This window comes from Plecotus auritus, assembly GCF_963455305.1.
Source record: "Plecotus auritus genome assembly, chromosome: 12".
NCBI lineage: Eukaryota > Metazoa > Chordata > Mammalia > Chiroptera > Vespertilionidae > Plecotus > Plecotus auritus.
The window spans coordinates 22,269,130-22,286,426 of NC_137778.1; the positions used below are offsets into that span (position 1 = coordinate 22,269,130).

General features: G+C 43.7%; 1 protein-coding gene across 5 annotated transcripts in view; it reads right to left on the reverse strand.

Annotated features, from left to right (window-relative positions):
• The window catches only part of FAM20B (FAM20B glycosaminoglycan xylosylkinase), a 37,790-nt gene extending 21,135 nt beyond the window's left edge, over positions 1-16,655 (reverse strand). Inside the window, exons 1-2 of one of the 5 annotated variants that reach the window (XM_080648348.1) lie at positions 16,599-16,655; positions 551-663 (exon numbers count right to left, since the gene is read on the reverse strand). The gene's annotated coding sequence lies outside the window, so the exon portion shown is untranslated. Of the gene's footprint in view, positions 1-550; positions 664-16,354; positions 16,550-16,589 lie in introns of those variants that run through there. The other 4 variants (XM_080648346.1, XM_080648345.1, XM_080648347.1 and 1 more) reach the window with 4 other exon arrangements.
• Between the last annotated feature and the right edge of the window lie 642 nt (positions 16,656-17,297).

Here is a 17,297-nt window from a genome sequence, read left to right on the forward strand (position 1 = left end):
AAATCCTGTCCTTCCCTTTGAAACGTTTGCAAGCCTCAAATACATTACGCCTTGCTAATCCTATGCTTGAGAAGACCTAATAACTTAAAATTAACTAGTCTGGGGAAAAACTTAATAGGTAAGAACTAGGTACAGTTAAAATTTAAAAGCAAATATTCCTGTTTTATAAGATGCAGAGCCATCTAGAAGCCATTTGGACAGCTACAAATTCCTAAAAACCAAAACAATAAGGAAAAATACTCCGAAAGTAAAACATTAAGAATTGAGTGAATCTGCCCTAGCCAGTGTGGCTCATGATACAGTATCGGCCCTCGAACCAAAGGGTCTTGGGGTTTGATTCCTGGTCAAGGGCTGGGTTGCAGGTTCGCTTCCCACCCCAGTTGGGGCATGAGAGGTAGGCAACCAATTCTCACATAGATGTTTCTCTCTGTTTTTCTCTCTCCCTCCATCCCTTCCTCCCTCCCACTCTCTGTAGGAATCAATGGAAAGAATATCCTCAGGTGAGAATTAACAAGGAAAAAGAATTGTATAACTTAACTTTCATTTTTACCTTTCAAAATCCATAAAGGAGTTTTGAACATCCAAACCACCAATATTTGGTAGCTTTCCAGTTCTTCTCTTCTCTGAAGGTAAGTTTTATGACACACTGTAAGACAGGAACTCCTAAAAATGCCAATGAGAGTACAGAGGAGACAAATAACTCCTTCTCCGAATCCAAGTTCCCAGCAGTAATATCTTTCATATGCTACGTGTCATATCTGCTGACCATATATTTACATACAACACCCAAACACATATCTACTTAATCAGGCTTCCACTAATTATTTTTCAAAATTAAAATCTCTGTAAAATATGGATAACCAAATCTGGATAAACTAAGTAAAGGAAAAATATATCCCTATACCATCTGGCTATAAGTGAAACATGTCTGGAACACTAATGAAACCTGGTACTATAGCAACAAGATTAAGTCTGGACTGATCAAGCACATAACAAAAACACTGATGCCACAGACATAAAGAAGTGCTACTTGCAGTTGGGGCCAACCACATTCAGTCAATTCTCAAGCTAAAATATTCCAGATACAAGATCTGTGTAAGGGTGTCAAGAGCATACAATCCAGTCTCATTTGCATGCTGACAGGTTGCTTTCTACCCCACAGGGTCATTTGAAATCATGCACAAGCTTGCTCTCCGTGTGCTTACAGACAGCCCAGTATTGGGCTAAGACAAAGATGACAGGAAGATAACAGGGTGTCGCCTCACTCTCCAATTCATTTAACAACATAAACCATTAATCGAAGAAATAAAACCAATACAAAAGATAGGGCAAATGATTCCACCTGAAGCACATCCACCCCAACTGGAGACTGACTGTTCCCCTAACAACAGCTGAAACACATCCCCAACAGTCTACTCGAGCAAATGTGTTCTAAGAAGCACTTTGAGGTGAGCCTGCTGACATGCAGTGTCTTCTTAGTGATTGACCAACTATTCTTTTTATGTTAGTTTTCAAGAAGTAGAAAAATCAGAGTCAAATTCAAGTTCTAATTATCTCGTCACCTGTTTTGTTTCATCATCATCATTTCCCAGGGAGTATGTAACACTATTAGCTGAAACAAAGGAAATTCCAGTGCATCCAAAAGGTAATTGTGATAGTTATCAAGTTTGGTGTGACATTTAGTAAAACAGTTCCCTGTGATCACTGATAACAGCAATGCTAGGAGAACAGGTTGCAGACTTTTGCTAGTCCCAACACGACCCAACCAACACAACTTTTTCAGTTATTTGTACAACAGTACACATTTCTCGCTACAGTGATGAAAGGGAACATGGAGCCGAAACCGGTTTGGCTCAGTGGATAGAGCGTCGGCCTGCAGACTGAAAGGTCCCAGATTCGATTCCGGTCAAGGGCACGTACCTTGGTTGCGGGCACATCCCCAGTGGGGGGTGTGCAGGAGGCAGCTGATCGATGTTTCTCTCTCATCGATGTTTCTAACTCTCTATCCCTCTCCCTTCCTCTCTGTATAAAATCAATAAAATATATATTAAAAAAAAAAAAGGAACATGGAAACCTCGCTATGTCACCAATCGCTTCCTCAGCACCTCCAGCTACAACTCCTTACAGCCCTGGTACAATTTTAGAAAAGGCTTCGGTTCAACAGCCTTTCACTTGCCATAAAACATTCTTCAGAACTAAAGTCTGGTTAACCTATAAACTTCTAATGATGCTGCTCATTTCATTTATAGCAATAGGAATTCCCTCATGCTATATAAATATATCATATGTAAACATTTAGAATAATGGTTAGGAATACTGAGCTGTTTTTTAAATTACCAATATAGAAAGTTCTAGCAGCTTCAAAATTCATACAAAACAAACTGTCCAATTCTGCAATCTGAGTGTGTGCTTTTAAGTTCTGCAACATTATTAACCTTTGGAAAAGGCTTCAGAAGAACACATTCATCAATTCAGGGCTGCAAACAATTCATCCATTAACTGGAAGTTTCTATCAAGTGAACTGAAGAGTTCAACTGTCAGATTATTTCACTATTTACCACTGCAGATTAGCAGGCAGGGCAGGTTTAAAAAAGAGACTAAGCAAGTTTTCATGCTGAGATGTGATCAGATCGGGGTAGAATAATATCACACACAATTTGGCACTGTTCTCTCCAACTGTCCTTCATCCCCACAGCCGCCAATTTAACTTAGTGCTTATCACCTTCTACTTGATCACTGAAAGAGCGGCCTTCTGGGCAACCAGGTTCTCCAATCCAGACTAGATAATGCAGCAAAACCAGTTTTCTAATCACATACCACGTCTAATTTCCACAAAACCCTCCCCTACATGGCTTCAGCCAATCTCGTGGCTAGGCATCACTCTCTTCTCAGCTTCAACCGAAACGAGTATGTATCAACTGGCGTTGGCAAGCCATAATCAGCTGTCCTCCCTTTTTTTTGGCAATCTACTTCTCTACCTACACTATTGCTACTGACTTTTCAGAAAACACAAAGATATTTAAGAAATCGACAATGTACTAGTAGAGATTATAGTGGAATTTCTACAAAAGTTTGAGTTTGCCCTAGTCGGTTTGGCTCAGTGGATAGAGCGTTGGCGTGCAGACCAAATGGTCCCGGGTTCAATTATGGCAAGGGCATGTACCTTGGTTGCAGGCTCCCCTCACCCCCAGCCTAGGCCCTGGTTGGGGAATGTGCAGGAGGTAACCAATCGATGTATTTCTCTCACATCGGTTTCTCTCTGTCTTTCCCTCTCTCTTCTACTCTCCCTAAAAATCAATGGAAAAATATCCTCGGGTGAGGATTAAAAAAAAAAAAAATGTGTTTGTGCCGAAACCGGTTTGGCTCAGTGGATAGAGCGTCAGCCTGCGGACTGAAAGGTCCCAGGTTCAATTCCGGTCAAGGGCATGTACCTTGGTTGCGGGCACATCCCCAGTAGGAGGTGTGCAGGAGGCAGCTGATCGATGTTTCTCTCTCATCGATGTTTCTAACTCTCTATCCCTCTCCCTTCCTCTCTGTAAAATATCAATAAAATATATTTAAAAAAATGTGTTTGCAAGACTCCTCTTCCAGAAAAATGTATAATATGGATTAAGTCCATCTTTTAATGATGGTATACTTTACTCCTGTATCCTTGAGAGGGAGGGTGCCCAAGACAGGCTTTCCATGGTATATTATCTTCTTTGAGATAGCAGCATACTATACCATCTACAAACGGGGTTTCTAAGATCCCCATTTCAAATATTAAGGAAATTAAAGCAATATCCTGGGTATATTCCAGATTATTCATGAAAACTTCACCTGCATTCCAGCTCTATTTCATGCTCTCACCTCCTCTTGTAAATGCCTCTAACAGTGTAACACTGCCCAGTTATAGTATGGTCATTTATCTTCATGTTTCTGTTATGTGGAACAGAGCCCACCTCAAAGAACAAATAAACTCAAGGTAATAACATAACTCGAAAAACGTTAAATAGAAAAGAGGCAGTGCAAATGGTAGTCTTCACACTAAAAGTTGGCACAAACTCCCAGATTCGAGTTCTGGAAGATAGACCTTTATAAGGAATTTTCCTACTGAACCCTGGTTTCACTCTCGGCTCCATCACCTAAATGAGGCTTGCTATGGAGGCTCTATTTACTTTCAATCTACACACACATACATCATCCTACATGGATGATAAACTTAGGACTGTTAAGTTGTTTGAGAGAAGAGTGATAGATAACACAGAAGTGAGGTCCTACTATAAAGTCCTCTGTTCAAGAATCTGGCTGATGTCTGGAGAAATATAGATAGAAAAACACATTGGTGCAGAGGTCTCTAAATCATCTATCTATAATAATAAAAGCATAATAGGCTAGTTAGACCAGACAGCCGAACGACCTTCCGGACGACCTTCTGGACGAAGCCGGGGCTGTGAGGGCCGAGCCCCTTGCACAAATTTCGTGCATCTGGCCTCTAGTCATGTGATAAAATTCAATGTGTGTGGCTTCTGAGGAACATGAGAACAACTGGCCCAATACTCACTACCTTACCATGGGCTCCCAAGCTACCAGTGAGATTCCAAGACTCATTGGTAGCAATGTCCCTTGAGTCTCCCTCTAGTCAAGTGACACCTCACACTACTTCTCCTAAGGTCACAGAGAAGAAATCCAAACCTTTGCTCAGATTAACTGGAAGTGAAAGCTTCAGTAATAACCTTTTTTTGTTTCCAATTCGATAGTCAAATGAAGTGCTTACCACATAAAAGGAGCATAACATACCTTATGAGTGTAAAGTACCATAAGGAAAACGATCAGTATGAACATTTCAATGAGAGGGCAACTGACAAAGGCAATGTGGCAAAGGGGATGGAATTTATTATATAACTAGTATATGATCATATTTACTCACACAAGCTGCCTTCTAGATTCTAAGAAGGAATTACAAGGCCCCTTTTATAAATTTCTTTGGTAATTGTTGGTTTCAGCAAACCTCTGAAGGTTTGGTGAGCATAAGAGGTAAGACCTGAATTTAATTAAGAGTTTTTGATTGTCTTTGTAGATAGACACCAACAAACAACTCCTGCCATCAAGTGGTGGAATCTTCCCCTGAATCTGAGCTAGCTTTGTAACTTGCTTTGACCAATAGAATGCTGTGGAAGTAACTGTCGGTTCTGGGCTTAGGCCTTAAGAGACCTAACATCTTCCACTTGGGACTGAACCACTATATAAAGCAGCTTAGGGCAGACTCTTGAATGATAAGAGACCTGTAGGGAGAGGGATGCCTGGCCAGCCCCTAGCTCTTCTGGCACCCCAGCTGAGGTGCCAAACACAGAAGTGAAACCATCAAGGGCATTATAGTTCCAGTTAAAATGCTAATTGAATACAGCCACACATGTGACCCCAGCCTATACCATATGGGCAGAAAAACCAAACAGCTGAATCCAGCTGTCCTACATAATTATAAGAAATTAATCACCATCTTAAGCCACTAAATTTTAGGGTAGTTTGTAAAATCCAACATTCTCACATCTCTTCTGTACATATCAACTATTTTGGGGACCTTAAAAATATGGGGGGGGTGTGACATAGGGAAATAGATTATGTGACAAAAAAACAATTTGCTCAGGGAGAGGGGAAACATTAAATTCACTATTAAATAAAGACTGAATGAATTGTTAGGTCATATTTGTAAATTATTATTAATGCCTTATAGAATAAACTCATTATGAAAGTAATATGCCATTTCGCTTTCTTTGTCATTGTAGATATTTAGGAAGATACATAATTAAGGACTCTTAAAGGTAACAAGAAAAAAAAAAGAATCTCAACTGGATCACTAAATCCATTTACATACATTAGAGCAATAGTCGGCAAACTGCGGCTCGCGAGCCACATGCGGCTCGCGAGCCACGGTTTGCCGCTCTGTTGACTCATGAGTTTGCCGACCACTGGGATAGGGGCTTAATCACAAGGAACAACAATAGCCTGTAATTATTGGAATCGAGAGTCTAGGTCAGTGGTCGGCAAACTCATGAGTCAACAGAGCGGCAAACCGCGGCTCGCGAGCCACAGTTTTCCGACCACTGCATTAGAGCAATTAAGGATAACCTTAGAGGGAGAAACCAAGATGGCGGCATAGGTAAGCACCTAAACTGCTGCCTCGCACAACAATTTCAAAACTACAACTAAAAGACAGAACGGACACCATCCAGAACCACAGGAAAGCTGGCTGAGTGAAAATTCTACAACTAGAAGGAAAGAGAAAAGCTCACAGAGAATTGGAGGTACGGCAAAGGGTCTTTGTGCGTGCAGAGAGGAAGGGCAGCTGAGAGCCTGGCTGACTTTCTCTGGCGGAAGGGGGAAGGAAGCCCCCGACCGCACTGAACCCCAGTTCTGACTGCACTGAACCCCGGTTCCAGGCGAGCCCCTGGGGACCCACGCTCTTGTGGGGGGAGTCTGGACTCTCGGGCGGAGACTCAGGAGCCGGGGAAGGCGGAGGACTGAAGGCGCGCGCGTGCCAGTGCGCACAAAGGCTGCGGAGGTTGCCACAGGCTTTCCCTAGTGGAAGGGAGTCGGAGGCTCCTGACTACACTGAGCCCCAGTTCTGACTGCAGTGAACCCCAGTTCCAGGCGAGCCCCTGGGGACCCACGCTCTTGTGGGGGGAGTCTGGACTCTCGGGCGAAGACTCGGGAGCCGGGGAAGGCAGAGGTCTGAAGGCGCGCACGTGCGCGCAATGGCAAGGCTGACGGGAAGCCAAGACTGAGACTCCACCCCATCCAAGCTGAACACAGAGGCTATTGCAATTTGGCAAGTCTAATCCTATAAGGCTGTCTCCAGCACCGAACTTCTCCCAGCATAGACACAGCTGATCCTTACAGCCAACTGGCCTGGAGGTCAATTCTTCCCAGTGATACCAACAACAATCAAGACTTAATTACAACAAGGCTGTACACACAGTCCACAAAGGGGTGCACCAAGAGTGTCCACCTCGGGTTAACTGGGGAGGCAGACCCACTGGGCCATATTGGAAACCTAGCACACAAATCTACCTTACCAACTCAGGGAAGCAGTGAAAATGCGGCGTCAAAGAATCAGATCACAAACGAAAGAAATGGAGGAAAACAAACGACTGGATATAGAATTCAAAACCATGGTTATAAGGCTTTTCAAGAATATCCTAGAAAAGGCCGATAAATATAATGAGACCCTCGAAGATATGAAAAAGGACCAACTAGAAATTAAACATACACTGACTGAAATAAAAAATATTATACAGAGACCCAACAGCAGACTAGAGGAACACAAGAATCAAGTCAAAGAATTGAAATACAAAGAAGCAAAAAACACTCAACCGAAAAAGCAAAAAGCAAAAAAAAAATTCCAAAAAGTTGAAGATAGTGTAAGAAGACTCTGGGACAACTTCAAGCGTACCAACATCAGAATTATGGGGGTGCCAGAAGAAGAGAGAGAGCAAGATACTGAAAACCTATTTGAAGAAATAATGACCGAAAACTTCCCCCACCTGGTGAAAGAAATAGACTTACAAGTCCAGGAAGCGCACAGAACCCCAAACAAAAGGAATCCAAAGAGGACCACACCAAGATACATCATAATTAAAATGCCAAGAGCAAAAGACAAAAGAGAGAATATTAAAAGCAGCAAGAGAAAAACAGTTAATTACCTACAAGGGAGCACCCATACGATTGTCAGCTGATTTCTCAACAGAAACTATGCAGGCCAGACGGGAGTGGCAAGAAATTTTCAATGTGATGAATAGCAAGAACCTACAACCAAGATTACTCTACCCAGCAAAGCTATCATTCAGAATTGAAGGGCAGATAAAGAACTTCACAGATAAGAAAAAGCTGAAGGAGTTCATCACCACCAAACCAGTATTATATGAAATGCTGAAAGGTATTATTAAAGAAGAGGAAGAAGAAAAAAGTAAAGAGAAAAATTATGAACAACAAATACATATCTATCAACAAGTGAACCTAAAAATCAAGTGAATTAAAAACCTGAGGAACAGAATAATCTGGTGAATATAATAGAATCAGGGGCATAGAAAGGGAGTGGACTGATAATTCTCAGTGGGAAAAGGGTATGGGGGGTTCATGAAGAGACTAGACAAAAATCATACACCTATGGATGAGGACAGTGCGGGGGAGGTAAGGGCAGAAGGTGGGGTGGGAACTGGGTGGAGGGGAGCTATGGGGGGAAAAAGGAGAAACAATTGTAATAATCTGAATAAAGATTTATTAAAATAAAAAAAAATAAAAAAAAGGATAACCTTATACACAAACTCACACTACTACACATGCCCTGTTTATAAAGCCTAACCTTTATACTTCAGCCAAACCATAAATAAAAGCAAAAATCACAACCCTTTAATGAAAGAAAATTAGAAACACACACACTTTCACCTGGGCTAAGTCTGATATACTGCCCTTTTGTTTTGTAATTGGTAGTGACATTAGAGCATTGTGCTATATTATCATCAACAGCCCCCTAGAAATAAAGCAGCCCCCTAGAAATAAAGCAGTTTCTCCTGATGGTTAGTAGCAATTATTATAAGTAAAAGCAAGAGCATTCAGAAACCTTTCCACTTAGCACTGTGTGCTTCTATCCAGGAAGTGAAAACCTCCAATACCAAATGGCATTGTTTATCACCTGAACAAACCCCAAGTAGCTCCAGGAAGCCAGCCCACCCTGCACTGCCACCAGCTGCCCACCACCACAGCATATTACACTTTTTTTTTAGTCTTTTTTTTTAATTTTAATTTTTTTTATTGATTTCAGAGAGGAAGGAAGAGGGATAAAGAGATAGAAACATCAATGAGAGAGAATCATCTATTGGCTGCCTCCCACACGCCACCTACTGGGGGGGATCGAGCCCCCAACCCGGGCATGTGCCCTTGGCTGGAATCGAACCTGGGACCCTTCAGTCCGCAGGCCAACACTCTAGCCACTGAGCCAAACCAGCTAGGGCTACACCTCTTTCTCAGCTTCAAATGGTATTCTTCACTTAACAACGTATACCAAATAATAACATTAATCAGTATCTGCATATAGTTTTCCTTCCCCAGCTAATTCTCCACTTAAGATATGGCTTCTAAATTCACCTTCTTATTCTAACTATAAACTCAGCTGTAGCAGAGGGATTAAGGTTATGTGCTCCGATTGTGAATGCCTGGCCTGAATGCCTGCTGTATCCCCTACTGCGGGACTTGTGAAAGTGATTTAATGTCTAACCATTCTGAGCCTGTCTCCTCATAATGAAAAATAAAATAAGAACACTGTTACTTAACTCAGAGTTGTTAAAAATGAATGACATTACCACATGCACTTTGCTAAAATTAGTGCCTGGACAACCCATAGCAATTGCTTGTTAGTCATTATTACTGTATCAACAACTCAAAGATGACTTCCTGAGAGGAGAAAGAATTACAAAGAAAATAACTCTCACTGGTTATAGTCTTCTGAGTTAGTCAGGGGCTAAATACAGTTGTTGCATTACTGAGTTCAAGTAGTCTTATATCCCTGAACCAAATCCTTTCCTCAATTTGAGAGCAGCTAAGACGGTAAGCAAGCAGGGATGTTTAGAGTGGGTACTACTATGTGAAGTACAAGACTGGCTCTGTCACTCGTTTGAACAACCTGTTTCTCTCCTCTACAAAGTTCAATTCCACCACATTCAATCTAAGTGAAACAGATGGGAAGCATGAACTTATTCTATTTCACACAAAAATGTTGAAAGAATGCCTTTCACAATATTCTTCAGTTTGGAAAATTAGCTGTGTTTTAAAGATGACAGCTTTGCATGTCCTTAAGCTCTTAAGCCTTAAGAATAACTTAAGCCCTAGCCAGTTTGGCTCAGTGGATAGAGCGTCAGCCTGCAGACGGAAAGATCCTGGGTTCGATTCCAGTCAAAAGCACGTACCTAGATTGCAGGCTCGATCCCTGGCGCTGGTCAGGGCACAGGAGGCAACCAACCGATGTGTCTCTCTTACATTGATGTTTCTCTTTCTCTGTGTCTCTCTCTCCCTTACACTCTCTAAAAATCAATGGAAAAATATCTTCAGGTGACGATTAACAACAACGAATAAGGAGTAAAGTTACAGGCATAGAAAATCTAATTTCCATGGAGTCCAAATTGTTCTGAGTGCTAGCTTTTCCTCCCTGTTTTCACTTCTTCTTAAACATGGATTCATCTCTGTAAGCTCAGAATCCCTGAGGTGAAATCCTCTGACAGTTCCCTGTGAAAGAAACCAACTTGAAATACTCACTGGACATTATGAAGCATTAAGGTAGCCTTTCTTTCCTCCTGGGTGTGAGAGTAAAAATGAAATAGCCAACAGTGCTTGTTCCCTCTTTGAAAAAAACTCAATGCCTGCAATCTGTCCCATTTAAACCTTGATTTAGGGCAGTGGTCGGCAAACTCATTAGTCAACAGAGCAGCAAACCGCGGCTCGCGAGCCACATGTGGCTCGCGAGCCGCAGTTTGCCGACCACTGATTTAGGGCAACCATCTAAACCTCCTTGAAAATGGAAAAGGAAAAATGTTTTTAGGTCATACTGCTAGTGAAATCTGTTCTTAAAAACCAACACAGGCAGTGTTCACTGATCTAGAAACTCTGGAAATGCCTAAGAATTTGCATTCTGTTTCAAATGGGCCCAGAATAATGAACCTTCCTAAGTTTCAGGTATTTCACTGCTCTGTTATTAGTGTGTAACTATTGAAGGCTTACTGTGGGATGCAATTCCTATATAGTGTGGAAATATCAAATTTCAGTTAATAGAACATTTTCCGTTAGATTTTCATGTTTTCCATCTTAACTGTTCAGTTCACTACAGTTCTTGGAAAGGTATATAAACTTTATGAAACAATAACACTTCATATTTTTTAACCTTAAGTTCTAGAGGGGTGTCAAGCTGACAGGCCACAAATCACTTTAGAAACAGAACCTCAAGCAGGTCTCTGCTGAATTATGGCTTAGTGGCTCCAGCCATAATCTCTTGAATACACACATATAAATATACACACATATAAATACACACACACACCTTTTTGGTATGCCTATCTCTACTATTGTGAGTTCCTTAAGGACAGGAGATATGTTTTATTCTCTTTGTACTTCCAAGTAAGCTAGTCCAGTGCAGGGCACATGAGAGGTACTCAATAAAAGCTTGTTGAATAAAAGGAATGAAGAGCAAGGAGGAGAGACCTTTATGGTCTCTGCTGAAGAATTTCTTCAGCTCTTTGGTTTATAGATGGCCTCTTTTTACAGACACAGGGAAACTAAGTCCCAAAAAATGCAGAAATAGCAATTTTATATACCAATTTTATACACTCAATTCTAAATTGCTGCCTTCTGCATACCCTGCTTCCAGCTTTTAAGACAATACTCCTGCCAACCTGGATCCTGGGACTGGTGGGACTGGGAGTAAAGATGAGCTGGAAATGCTCCAGGAACACTGGAGATGGTCCAAGACACTGTCCATAAGTGATACAAGACAGGGCTGGAACCAGAGTTCCAAGTGGTATTGGCAATGCTTTCTGAAACAAGAACCAATGCTAGTACTTGCACATCATTTTTTTTTTTTCTACAGAAAGGACAACAGGAACATAAATGCACCTATACATAGTGCAAGTTCACTACCTAAACCAGGGGTGGGGAACCTTTTTTCTGCCAAGGCTATTTGGATATTTATGATATCATTCACAGGCCATACAAAATTATCAATTTAAAAATTAGCCTGCTATTTTGCAACTGGTCAAACATTTAATTAACTCACCCCTAATGCCTTGGCAGGGCCAGACCCAGTTCCCCACTCCTGATCTAAACCAAGGATAGGAAACAAGAAATAAGTAAAAGGTTTTTGGGCAGCCAAAGTTCACCCATTAATAGGGAAGAGGCTGCAGACCCTCATGAAGCCTATTTAGCTGTTTTACATTCAGTTGCAGGAGGCAGAGTTATCTGGGTTGCTACTCCACAGACCAGAAGCTGCAAATTAAAAAGAGGGCAGCAGGGACACTAACAACAGCAAAAGCACAGCTTTCCCACCTTTGAAAGAAGAGACAGATTGACTATAAAAAGCAGATTCAAGAATTCAAAAAGCAGACAGGGCAAACAACTTGCATATTTCAATCACCTCAAAGCCCCACTCCAATACTCTTAGTAATGGATGCCAGGAATGACCTTGTTTAAACTATACTGTTTAAAAAGCAAACAAAGCACATAATACACTGTAATTTTTTTCCACAAAAAGTATAGTTAAAATAAGATTTTTTTTGCACATAATATTTTATTCCCTAACAGTAGTAGATAAATGAGGTACTGCTATATACATAAAGCATAAAGTCAGCATTTGAGAGCATGGAATGATGGACTTCACTGCCTCACCTGTACTTGGTTCTATACACATTCATTGTTTCACATTCCTTGACCTCCTTTTATAATGTACCCTCCCCTCCTCCCCTCCATATGGTTGTTACCTTCTCAGAAAGTACAGACCCCACCAAAGTGCAAACATACACCAAAGCTTACTATCTCTTTTCTACATCAGTCTCCTTTTCTTATCTTATACTGGGATAACAGACACCCCCCCCCCCCCAAGACATCAGGTCCAGAGCCAGGCCTTTCCTCTTTTACTTCTGGGTAAGAAAGATAAAACCACTGTTAGATCTTTGCATTATATTCTCTCCTACACTCCTCTAGCAACCATACTGACATTATCAGTTGGTCAGAAGGTAGATTTAGTTGCAAAGTAAGGTCTCCTGTTCCATACCCCAGGTCTGTGCTAATGAGTTCCTTGTCCTTGGGAGTAACACGGGCAGTTCAAGGAAGGACTAGAGAGAGAGGTGTAGCATGAAGAGCTGCTGGAGAAGTGCTTCAGAGAAGGGTAAGTCTCCTCTCCCACCCCCAATATAAGGGACAAGAAGATGGACAGTTACAGTCAATGTTACTGGCAATCACCAAGAGATATAGGTCTTCTATTATTGCAAAAATGCTATCAATCTAACTTCTCAGTTAGCCTAGGCAGAGAAGGCGAAAGTAAAGTCTGTGAAGCTTCACCTGCCCGGAGCACCACAGGCTGCTCCCAGGCTGCAGGTGGCTATACCATCACATACTCACACAATCTGATCTCAGAGCAGCTCCAGCAAGTAACACCCTTTACAGATACCCACCACATATTTTCTTTTTCTTTTTTTTTTTTTAAATATATTTTATTGATATTTTACAGAGAGGAAGGGAGAGGAGGGATAGAGAGCCAGAAACATCGATGAGAGAGAAACATCGATCAGCTGCCTCCTGCACACCCCCCACCGGGGATGTGCCCGCAACCAAGGTACATGCCCCTGACCAGAATCGAACCCGGGACCCCTCAGTCCGCATGCCGACGCTCTATCCACTGAGCCAAACCGGTTTCGGCCCCACCACATATTTTCAACAGGAATCTGAAACATATTTTTTTGGCCTTTTTTTTTTTTTTTTTACAAAGAGGGATGAAATGATTTAGTATATGCATTAGAATTTTTCCCTTTCTTCATACTGTTTTCCATTCACTCATTCAACTACCAAATATGTCCTGCACATATTCTATATGCTATGAACAGATAGGCAGAGAGAGAAGAGTAGCCCAATTACCATCACTATTACAACAAACTGTAGTGCCTCATTGCAACTGTGCTTTCCACCCCATCTACAAACCACCAGCACACAGTCCCTGAGTGACGTGACATCAGCTTCAGAAGATTGTCTCCTTTTTACTGTCTGCAACTATGGCCACAGAAAACAAAGAGCAGCCTTCTGATTCTGTTTGTGATTGCAGCATTCACCAAGAGACAACCACTGTGGTTACTACTGTAAAAAGTTATCAATTCAAGAGCTGAAGTATCTGGCTTCAGGGTTTACACCACTGAAATGGCAGGTCATACAGAGTTTGGGAAGCTGAAGACTGCCCAGCAAGTAAAGGAAAAGAAACATTTAGGAATTCAAAATTCAGAAAAGATAAAGAGCAGAAGCTTTAAGGCTGTGTGAAAGAGTTGGAGTCTACAAATGGAAATCAAGAGAACAGACTAAAAGCCAAGAAATCAGCAATTCAATATGAAATAATTCTGTGACATAAAGGATTAGCTGATAGCCCTAGCCCACTGGTCGACAAACTCATTAGTCAACAGAGCCAAATATCAACAGTACAACGACTGAAATTTCTTTTGAGAGCCAAATTTTTTAAACTTAAACTTCTTCTAACGCCACTTCTTCAAAATAGACTCACCCAGGCCGTGGTATTTTGTGGAAGAGCCACACTCAAGGGGCCAAAGAGCCGCATGTGGCTCGCGAGCCGCAGTTTGCTGACCACTGCCCTAGCCAGGGTGGCTCAGTTGGTTGGAGCATTGTCCCTGCACACCAAAAGGTCTCAGGTTTGATTCCCCGTCAAGGCACATACCTACGTTTCAGGTTTAGTTCCCATGGGGCATGTTTGGGAGGCAAATGATTGATGTTTCTCCCTCTCTTCCTTCTCCTCTCTCTAAAAAAATCAATGAAGATGTCCTTGGGTGAGAATTTTTTTTAAAAGCGGATTAGATAGGAACAGAAAACAATGATTTGTTTGTTCCCTAATTCAAAGTACCTAGAAAGAAAAGCAGAGCATGTGTTTTCAAGTTTTCATTTCTTAGCCAAATCATAGCTATCGTCCTACTGGTTCCAGAGAAACAAACAGAACAAATGAATGTCACATTTTCACCAGCCACACTGAAGGAATGCTATGAGCTCCAAGATTTCCCCATCATCATTTACCTCCATCCATTTCTATCACTGCACTTTACTGTGAGGCTGAGAGTCTGAATTACTTGATTGTTCTTTTTTATCTTTGATAAGCACTTTCAAATATAGAAGGCCTGCCTGTGGACTGAGTGCACTGTATGGTTCTAGGGGCCAAAGTCCAACATCTTCACAAACTTTAGAAAAAGTTATTAATTTAAAACAAAACATTAACTTTTAAATCTACCCTAGATTGGCTCTGAGTCTAGGCAAGTAATTTAGCTTCTTTACACCTGTTCCTTGGTTTCAGAAAGACATGTCTTGATAACAATATTCAGTATGTGGAGTGCTCTAAGGCTTAGCTCTAAGGTCCTGCATAAACGCAAGGAATGTTTGTGATACACAAGCACACTGAGGCATCCAACTCAACGAACACAAATCAACTCCAGTGAAATTTAGGCGTTCACTTACAGCTCAAGAAGAACACGAGTAACTGGTAAACAGCAATCTTAATGACTAGATCACATGTTTATAAAGTCCTACAAGTTAACAGCTACAAGATCCCACAATTCCTACTTTCTTTTCAAGGTGAGAAATCAAACCTCCAGAGAGAAACTGGCTGGGTGGACGTGATACTGACACCTGGCCCTAGAGACTCAAGCCCAGAGTATCAGCATCTCTCATTTTCCCCAGTTATAAACCCCTCAGCCATCCAAATGATGATATGGCCACTAAAGGACTAGGATTTCCGTAATGACCAATCACGCCCTGTCCTCTCCACTTTCCCTCCAACTTCCTTCTACCCCTTCTCTTCCTCCGGGGGAGACTCGCAGGTAACAGACGCCCGATGAGAACTAAACTCACATCAAATCCCACAACCAAGGACGCAGCTTGAAAACCGCTCACGTTCATTAATGGCAACATTTTAGGTTCTTTCTTGAGGGTGGGGCCATCACATCCGGAAGTGAAATCTCAAGTGCAACCCACTCCGGACTACCTATCATTTCCTTAAATCGCTCCCGATGACGAGCGTGGGGTGTAGGACCCCGAGGAGAACACTGCCCTGGGCACAGCTACCCCGCCTCCCGCCTGGGGCCTGCAGGTCACTCGTGTTTCCCGGCCACGAGGTGGGCCCAGGGGTGCAGGATCCTCTCCGGGCCCCCCCCCCCCGCAACTGGCGCTCCAGGGGACATGAGGGTGGCACCAGTGCCAATCGCCTCAGGTGACCGTGTCCGGCACGAGGGTTGGTCACTTGAAGGACCCCCGGCGGCCCGAGGCATCCCCAGGTAAGGCCGGCGCCTCAGGCGAGCCGAGGACACTCGGGCCGAGGCCACGTCCCATCAACCGCCACGGCCCGCAGGAACCGGGGTGACGCGGCCCGGGCCGCACTCCCTCTGGGACCGGTGGCGGCCACTGGAGACCACTCAGGACACGGGTGCCGGGCTCCTTGGGGAGGCGCCCCGCCCCCAGGCGGCCCCCTGCCCCGCGTGCCACGCACTGTGCGCCGCCCGCATTTTCCCGCCAGCACTGCCAGGGGCAGAGCCGGGGCCCCGGGTCACGCAACCTCCGCCCCCTTCAAGCCGCTCACCTGCGGGGGGCCCTAGGTTCACTCCTTGGCCGCCCCACGCCGCCGTGCACTGCAGCCCCCCTGCCCCCGCCACCTCCGGGGAGGGGCCGCCCCACGCAGCGCTCACCGGTCCCAGCCGCCAGAACCGCTGCCGCCACTGCGGCTCCCACCCGCCCCTGGCCCGGCCATTCCCTGGCCCTCTCCCAGCGCTGAGCCGGCGGTCCCACCCCCACCCCCTGCCTCTTGGGCTCCCGACCGTTGGTACCGTCCTAGCGTAACGCCTGCCTCTCGACCAATCCGAGAGCTCACTCCTCGAGGCCCCACCCCTGCCCTCCGGTGGGCGGGGCTATCGTCTCCGCTCTGGACCGCCCCCCCCCCCCCTTAACCCTTTCAGTCCTGGGCCGGCCGCTTGCAAGCCTGCTTTCCTTACTCCGTTACTCGCCTGCCTACAGAAAGTGACCTCTCACTTCTCTGGCTTTCTCTTTCCTGGTTTCCCTAAGCAGGCAATGGGACTGGAGGGTTGGGGGCCCTCAGGTCAAGTTCCCTTTGTGGGAAGCAATTTCCCTCCTCCTTTTGCCCTTTTAATTTGCCTGGACTTCTGCCTACCTAAATGCATCTCCTTCCTCAAAAGAGGCCAGCTTTCCTCCAGGGAGCTCAAATCGCTCTTCCTTCGGACCAGAGCAAAGCTCCCTGCTTACACTTAGTTGCATGTAATAAAATTGTGATTAGTTTACTGTAGTATTAGTTGTTTAACGTCTGTCTCTTGCAATGGACTGTAAGCCCCGTGAGGGCTGGGCAGTCCTGGGTCTCCAATGCTAGACACACCCTGTAGGCTCTCCATGAATGGCCTGAAAGATTCTCCCTGCCCTTCAGCTGTTTCTTGTCCACAGACTCCACATAGAGCATCCACTGTGCAGTGCATCCACACATTTATTCACCCTATACTAAGCTTGGGCTTAGTGTT